Consider the following 9,616-nt stretch of genomic DNA (forward strand, 5'->3'; position numbering starts at 1 on the left):
GCTTCCATCTGGAGAAGGCTCCAGGGAGATGTCATATGGGCCTTCCAGAACCTGAACAGGAAAGCTGGATACAGGCTTTTTACAAGGGCATGAAGTGATAGGATAAGGTGGGGAATGGTCTTAAGCTGGAAGAGGGTAGATTGAGAAAAAATTTTAGGAAGAAATTCTTCATTGTGAGGGTGATGAGACACTGGTACAGATAGCCTAGGGAAGTTTGGATTCCTCTTCCCTGTAAGTATTCAAGGACAGGTTGGCTGGGGTGTTGAGCAGCCTGGTCTAGTGGGAGGTATCCCTGCCCATGATAGGGCAGTTGGTAGTAAATGATCTTTAAGGTCCCTTCCAATTCAAATCTTTCTATGATTCTGGTCTTATATTCAAATGCTAAGGAAAAGAGTAATATTTCTATTTACTTTATTTGGTTCAGCTAGCTTTCCTATGTTGTCCTAGAAAATAAATTAGAGAATGATTAACAGTGGTTCTCCATGTATGTTATTGTGCTAGCTCTGTGATAGGTCTTTAAAATGCTCTGGCTTTACTATTTCTTGGATCTTTCCCCTGTTTATACTCAGACAATGTGGTTTAACCATATTATGAACAAAAGTCCCCTGATTTGTGCTGGAACTCTCTAGTGTATGAAGTAATTGAGGAACTTATATAATACACCTAAAGCATTACTACCTTTTATTATAATCTGGCTCTGAGCAGCTGAAAATATTCTCTAGCCACCGTGTTTTGTGATAAACTGAAATTTTTCTTGGAACTAAAATCTGAGCCTGGAAGTCATTGACAACTATTAAATTCATTCCACACCATACTTTGTGTAAACTGGGAGTAATATAGATAAAAACAGGTATAAATTAGACGAAAACCAACCAGAAATATTTTTATTATCATTTTGATATAGCCGATTGGAGGGGAAAATAGTAAGAGAAGAGGGACTGTTTTTTCCCCAAATATCTGTTAAATAATACACTTTACTGAAGTGTAGGTAATACAGTCTTGAAAGATCACATATCTAAATTAATGAACAGAGGACTAGAAACTCATCCTCTATATTCCTCCCAATGGAGGCTTAATAACCTGGTTCTGCAAGAACATTATACAAAGAAACAACTCAAGTGTTTTTGGAAGCAAACACAATGGAGTAAATGTCTCTCTTGTTGTTATGAGAAGCTATGAAAACCATACTGAAAAGCTATATAATATTGTATTCAAATCACAGGAGGAAAGAAAACATCAAAACAAAGTAAATTAGAAAAGAAACTAAAACCAGGAACCCAGAGGTACTGTACAGACTCTTCCAAAACAAAGTAGCCAGGAAATGCTCTAATTCACAGTTACTTTTCAACACACAGAAAGAAAACCTTACATTTTTATATCTAAAACAAAATGTTATTTTTAAATCATTGGTAAAGATTAAACTTGGAGATGTGCTTTGCTCATCAGACACTGTCAGTCTGGTTATTGTTGTGTGCCTTAAAATACCAGCGATGCAACCATAATTCCTAAATTTCAGGAAATAATGAAGGAATGCTGCAGTTTCTGGGAGAAACTTGATGCAACTAAACACAATCCAGAGAAGTTCATGACAACTTGACCAAGCATTTAAAGTGGCTGATTATTCCAAAATGTGAGCTGTATAAAATGCCACTGTGGCCAGATGAGTCTGAGCCATCCATTAAAAGCACTGAAGATTGAAAGGCTTGGGATCTGGGTGGATTTAAATATACATAGTAAAAAAGCTTCCCTTAATTCTTCCTCAGAAAACATTTAAAGGTGTCTATTTAGATAAGTTATGAATTTCCAGCTTTTTTGTTTTCTATACTGCAAGACCTAACTGTATTCTTCTTCTTTGTGACCTTTATTTTAAGTGAAGGATATCTACAAGGTGCAAATACAAATTTCCATTTGATAGAGAGCAGAAAAAGACAGAAAAAATACCAGCACGCCAGTTGCTTTCTTTAAAGGTTTCTCAAACTGCCCTTACAACAGCAAGCAGTGGGAGCAGAACAGGTTTCTTTATGTGAAAAGGACAGTCTATTTATCCTCAGCAAAGGGACAGGGGGAGGATACAGAGTAATCCAAAAATAACAGATGGGAGATGTACTAATCACCCATTTCCTGTGCTGTTTCTTATCTACCCATAAATGATCAAGTACCTTTTGTATCAAATCACATCATACCAACAGACCTTTCTCCAACATAGTTTTCAGACCTCTCCGTGATGTTTACCACTTGATGAGTGACCCTAGACATCTCTAGCTAGGCACTGCTTTGCCCTGCAAAATATTATCTAGGACTATTACCCTGTGACTTTTGCCATCCCACATTTATAGGTCATCCCTCTCCTACTCCAAGTGGTGAAGGCATTTCACCATTCACCTGAAAAAGATATCCCTCTTCACAAGATGAGGTACTTAAATGAAGTATTGAAGGTTTTGTTAGCAGTGTAAGATAGGCCATATCCATTTTTATGAAAGCTTTTAATGCTGCAAATGAGCTGCTCTTAGCTTCATATTACTCATTCACCTTGCTTTATGTCATTATTTAGGTTCTGCTATTACCCTATGATATGAGCTCTCTTACCCTTTTTAGACAGTCTTAAGCAGATAAATACAACTTCCATAAAATGTGGTGTGTTATATATCCAGTTGTTTTCAATGCTCTTGAAGTAGGAGAAATGTGCTATGATGCTGTTGTTTATGTCTGCCATCAGGTACGCCTTCATTTTGTGGGTAAAGATAGATGCTGCAAAAGATTTCTAACCTACCAGCCACTTGTTATTTATGTTACATGGAAAAGCCTATTTTATGAGATAGGTGCAGGTGCCATGGAGAAATAGCTGTGGGGGACAAGAAACAGTTTGCCTAGCGACAGCCTAAGCTGACCTTGGTGTTGCCAGCCAGGAGCTCCTCCACCTTCTGTCAACCCTCCTTGGGCCAGCAGCAGCTGCAGAATGCTGAATCAGCAGAAAACACTTGTCAGTTCTGTAAGGTTTGTTTTGTCCTGAATGCAGGGACCTGAAGGCACGGGAACCAGAACAAGGAAGAGACTTAACACATAGCTGGAGATGGCATGATGAAACCATTAATTAGATTGCCACTAAAGCCACTAAAAATGCAGCCTATACTGCATTTAAACTCATCAATTAAACTGTGTCCTATGTGTTCAGTGTATCACTGAACTGATATACTGAAGAAGTGGAAGTGTCAGAAACAAGATATTGACTTGCAACAATCTAAAGTGGGAGATGAGAAAGCCGGGAAAGTAACAATACCTGAAATAAAGCTCTTGCAAACCTGGTTTGACTGGAAAGGCATGTAAAGATATTTTAAGATAGCGAAAAGTTCTGATAGCCTGATAGTGCTCAGGTAAACAGAACTGTTGCATGTACTTTAAAAAAAAAAAACTGAAACAAACAAACAGAAGACCCCAAACAACTCCCACAACATAAGGAAGAACTATACTTTTATCTGGCACCACTCTTAAAAATTGTTTGGGAATATGCCAAACATCAACCATATGACCAGGCTAAGGATAATAAACCATAATATATTTGTACAGTATTGATCAAAATATCTTCTCAGTGTGACCATTCATCTCTGTTGTTTTTATTATATTTAGTCTTTCAAGCCACTTAAAACATCTTGTGCTGAAAGGCATTTCTTCCTTACACTGTATACATGAGTCTGGACAAAAACAATCTTTCTTTTCCTGCATGCTAGAGAGAGCCAGCCCCTCTTCTCTTAAACAGACACTACTGACTAAATGGTTTCTTACCCCTGACTTCACGAACTTGAATGGCTTGCACACAAAACCTCTGACATAACTATAACCATGACAGTAGTGTGTGGAATGTTCTGGATTCATACTAGAAAAATAGAGCTCATGTTTTGTCTTTCTAGTTTTGAATTTATGGTGAATTGTTGATCACAATAAGGCTTACTTGAACCATTATTCACTGGTAGCATAGACACAGTACATCCTTCCTTCAAAGATCACGTTGTCTTACTGTGGCAGATCACCTTCTCAGTGTCAGGATCATTTCTTTACAGGGACTCCCAGTGATAAAAAATGAGTCAGATCAGCAAAAGCAGATTAACCGTCACCAGCTTATACATTATTACTGCATAAATATAGCATAATACATTTATCTGTTTGATACATCTGAATTAACTTGAGTAGAGCTTGTGGTGTTGTTTTCTTTTCCAGGTTGTAATATAATTTTCTATAAAATGGAAACCAAACCAAACAAAAACATTGAGAAGCCAACTGTAGCTTTAAACCCTACTGCTCTGATTACCAGACAACATTGTTTGCCTCAGCAGCAAAACTGATACTCTTAACTAAATATCAAAATATTTATTAGCAATTTTTTTAAAAGAAAGCAAAATACTGTACATCAGTGATCTGAGGATGATGCTGAAAAGGGCAAATGACAAAGAAACGTCAGAACATTAAAGAGGTTTTTCTGGGAGGGGGGGGAAAGAAAGTGAAGGAAACCTTTTCTAAACATGATTCAGATAATGAGCTTTGCAGAGTCAATCTTGCCCTTTTGGACCTTGTCATTAATTATTCAGTAGGGTAGTAAAGAGAGCTTCAGGCTTCAAATAATATGATGATTTGTTATTCATGCGAAATTCAGGGTCAAGTTTTGGTTGCAATCCTTTTTACAAGCAGTACCAGCCAAGTTGCCAAGATTAATTTTTAGACTCACACAGCATTTAGCAGAAGCTAGTTAACTGCCAAAGTAATGAAGCAGAACTGGTCAGGCAACATTTCTGGACCTTTTTTTCAGAGAAATTTTCCTGATAAACTTGTCAGTCCTTTCTTTTTGTGAAATTAACGGTCTTGCTCTTCCAGAGCTGTAATTTTTTCTTGGAAGAAAAGGTTTTGTTTTCATATTTTTACTTCGATGTATTTGGTTTTTAACAGTCCAGTTGCCTGCTAACCTGGATGCAACTCTGAATGCTGAACCTTCTGTGTTCAAAGCCAAGAACATCAGAAGCCTCCCCAGAAAGGCAGCTGCTGAGAGCACAGCGGGGGAAGAACAAATACCACATTTTGAAAAAAAAAACAGAGAAATGGGAGCCACTGTGCAGAAGACCCTCAGAGCTCTGTCCACCAAATATATCATATGAGAGAATACTGCCTGACATGGATGGATGTTTTCTGTCCCGAAATCACATTATGTTAAAAGCTGTTCTTCACACTGAAGGTTTGCCTAATTTCTTCCACTAATCAACTTAATAATTTTCTTTGTTGTTGGTAGGTTGATTACACAATTTTTTTTTCTGTTGAGCAACTGAGCGAAGACATTAGTGTCCCACATAATCAAGAGCATACATTAGACTACTGTTTTTTAGGATTTCTTCAATAGAAAAATTATTTTTACAATACAGATTCTTTCAAATGTTAAAATCTCCTGGACTGAAGGAGTAGATAACAGTTCTAAATTTTAAAAATTTCACTTTCACAAAAATATCAACCAACATCAAAAAAAGTAATTTGTAATTTATAGTTGTAGAGGTTTATGTGGTTGAAAAACAACATCTATGTTTTCAACAATAAAAAGCATAATAGAAACTATACAAGAGCATCAAGAGTCTTGTTCTCATGACTGAACCTATCATCTTTTTTATTCATTATAATTCGATTCCTCTGAAAGCATCACGGAAGTCAACTGTATTACCCTTACATTCAGAGAGTTATGCAATAAAGTTCAGCTAAGTAGCTATTTCATAATTGTGTCTCAAAAGGTTTATTTTTCCCTATAAGCTTCTTTCATATTTACTTGTCTTACAGTGAGTCCAAGATAAAATAATTTCTGAATTTCTCCTTATAAGGTATATCAAGAAAAAATATTTCCTGAAATTCTCCTGCAGTAGCAGTGATTGCATCCAGCTGGCACACCAAATGATCAGAGAACTGTTTTTAAGACAAGAAGAATCCAGTTTGATTTTGATTTGTGCTCACTGATGTCTTACTTTAGTATTTTATGTCAGCAGGCAAATATAATTCAGTTTTCCATTTATTAATAAAAAACTACCTATTTTAATGAACTAGTTGTTCAGAAAGAAAGCATTACTATGTGAAATGCTTTTTTGCCTGCTGACGATAATAAAAGCTCCCAGAACAGAGTGGGATGACTTCTACAGTGACAGCTAAAGCCAAGACTATCAAACACATCTAAACAAAAGTTAACATCTGATAAACTGGAGTTAAACGAGACCCTGTTTTCCAGGAGAAAAGGAAGGGAAAAATTAAGATTGGAAAGGAAGAGATTTAGGCAGGTGTAATCTCATGAATATTGATGTGTGATGCATGCTGTATGCCATAGGATTTTTTTTTTTTTTTTTTTTGGTATCTGTCTTTCTTTAAACTCTCAAGAACCAGGTCACATCCCTGCTAAAGTTTATATGTGAAAATAGGCTTGTGCTTAAAATTGGTGTTATTAGACCCCAAGTAATAATTTTTTTGTGCCAAATATATACTGGATAGATTTTACCTACCTTATTTGTAAGAAATGTATAGTCCTTAAAGTAACTACACAGTATTGCTGTAGTCTATATTGTAACAGCTTTAACATTGCATAGGTAACAGCTGTGGAATTTAGGAAGCTTATGCCTTTGTGTCACTTCTAGAAGTCACAGCTTTTTGATTCTCAGACCTTCCAGCTCTCAGTCTCCCCTTTCTTTCCTTTCCTTCTATGGGCAGCAAAGGTGATTAAATTTGGAAAGTCAAGCTTTTTCTGTCTGAAAAACATAATTTTCTTTGGACATGAAATAATTTTCTTGATTTTAGCAGCATGAATATTTAATTTACGTTTTCAGAACTTCACTTTTGACATTGCACGTGTTAAGTTGCATGATAGCACACCTTATTTCATGATGAAGGTGGGGGTAAAGTGGAACTGTGAAAAAGAAACATAAAGATATTACGATATCCCAATGCTCAGTAAATATTGCAAGCGAAAACCAGATATAATTATTAGGGTCTGTTTCATCACCATGCAGCTAAAAGGGAAATAAAAAATGATAAACTGGTTGGGAAACCAAATTAATTCTTTATATCAGTCTTCACTCTTAAGGGTAAAGAAAGTCCTATTCAGAAGTTATTTTTCATGGACAATCAAGGGAAATATGAAAAAAGACAGAAGAATCTATGCAAGAGTTGTTAGCTGAGCACAGGAAACAAAATAGCAGTAAATCACTAGGGCCCAAAGTCATTCATCCACCCAGAGCAGTGAAGCAGTTCAATAGCAGAGCAGCTAAGGAAAACAATAAATAAAGAAACTGGAAGGGCTGGAAAGTAGCCAGTGCTGTGTTCAAGTTTTGTAGTAAAGAAGTTAGACATGATGGAAGAGCAGTAAGACAAGAAATTTTATTAAAGTTTTGAAGCAATAGCTCTAATTTTAGATTTTAAAAAAACCATGAAAGGATCCTACCTCTTCCCATGGTCAGTGCACATTACTGAAGAACCGTACTGACACACTTCTCACCTCTATTCTGCTTCAGCCTGGGATTCCTAACATGCTAATGTGAGATGTGTTCATTGAACTATGTGAGGGAGAAGGTGGTTTCAAAATTTGTTTGTAGAGGAAAGTGGTCTTTTTTGTAAGAGGCACCTTTTCAAGAGTGCATGGTTTATTTTCCACATAGCAGCTACAGTGAGAAGCTACTGGCCAGTACCTCAGAGTGTTGGCCAGATGTCTGTATGTTGGGACATACTCTCCTGTATGTAGGCAGGAGAGTATAGTGCTGTAATGGTTTATGGATGTGAGGCAGAAAGTGATGGTCTGAGCCTTTTTTGTAGTGTGCAGGACCTGGCCAGCCTTCAGTGACCAGGTAAGATCTGGTAAAAACAACATAAGAAGTCCTCCAGAGAAAGCACAGCATGTGATAGCTCTAAGGTGTGCTGGTAGATCCTCAAAGAGGCCTTGGCTGAAGTATTTTACCCTGTCTGAAGTATTTTGCCATGGCAAAAGGACTGAGAAGAGAATTCTTGTGCCACTCTTGCTACAGGGAATTTTGAACTGAAGAAGTTAAGCAGCTTCAAAGATTCTGGCATAAGGATCTGTAGGCATCCCTGGCTTCTTGAATTCACCTGTAGTGACCTCTGGAGCAGAGCAGAAGAGTATGCACCACTCCTCCTGATCACCATTGCTGTACCCTGCTGAATCTAGCCATAAAACCTCAGCCCAAATGAATAAACAAAGTAATGGGCCTGCAAAACTCCCACAGCTTCTCTGAAGCACTTAAAGCTTGAGACCATCTTATTGATACCACTTGCTAACCTTGTACAGACAACCTGGACACAGTTGTGTCACTGAGCATGGGAATCCTGAAGTGAGAGGCTACAGATTGTCAGAGCTTGAAAACTAGTTCTGGCAAAGGCTCACCCACTGATATCTCAGGCCATCTAAGAAGACAGAGGCCTTGAGATGAGTCCCTGTGCTGCTACCTTCCCTTTTATATGAGAAGAGCTAAAGAGCTTTGTCATAGTTCTTCCAACATTTAAAGGAGGTCTGAATATCACTCATTTACTGCATAAAAAAAAACCTGACTGAAAAAGAAAGGAATTTTAGGAGAAGAGGGATAAGAGCCCTGGGTCACCAAGTGGGTTAAACCAGGCTTTTTACATAGGACTTGTCAAGATAGTAAAATCATGTCAGAAAGAAATGACAGAAAGATGAGGGACTGGAGAGTATGGGTCTGTCTCTTTAGTTCACAGAACACCAAAGCAGAATGGATGAAACATTTGCTTTTTGTTATTGTTACACCCCTTCATCTAACGCCTCCTAACCAGGAAAACTTCTGATGAAATAAGTGGCAATATAGCTGTAGATATCCTAAACCAGGAAAATTAAAAGATTTGGCTTCTGCTTCTCATCCTTTATTTTCACATGTGTTTCTAGGTAAAAGCTGAGCAATATGGGAAATATTAGTGTTGAAGCTGAAACTGGGTCACTTGTTCTGACATTACACCTTACCCTAACTCCATCAGTAAAAAACCATTCACATTATATTTTTGAAATTCTAAGTCATCCTTTCTTTAGTTCAGCCCTAGCTTCAAGGAGTTCCCTCAATCCAAGTGTATTTTTGCTGTTATTTTTGCTGCATAATCATTGTCATTGTCTTCTCAGTATGTTTTTTTTTTATCTGTAAAATATTTTCAAAATATTTTTAAGATTGCCTTCTTATCAGTCGTCTAGTCCTGTCTCAGCACACTTAGGAATTTACTTGCCATTGCTATCATTTGAGTCAAACTATTCCATAGTTTTCCTAGATCTAAGGAGCTTTCTTTATGTGCTCCTCAGACAATCAAGCTGGTGGTCTAAACTTTATTAGTTTACATACAAATAAGTATGGCAAAATATCAATAGAACAGGGTAATTCTTTTTGTGCTTTCTCAGTTCAGTGTGAGAAATTAGACATTATATGAAAGATGACTCAGAAACCTTCTCTGAATATACAAGTAGAATTTATGATAAAGAATGAACAATGTCATCTGTCTACAGATGTCTACAGATTCCCTCAAAAAACAAAAAAAAGCCACTTAGTGCCCTTTCCAGTAGTTTGTCATGCAGTACTGTTTTATTCTTGTATTTTTTCAT

The sequence above is a fragment of the Calypte anna genome, chromosome 2 (genome assembly GCF_003957555.1).
Source record: "Calypte anna isolate BGI_N300 chromosome 2, bCalAnn1_v1.p, whole genome shotgun sequence".
Lineage (NCBI taxonomy): Eukaryota > Metazoa > Chordata > Aves > Apodiformes > Trochilidae > Calypte > Calypte anna.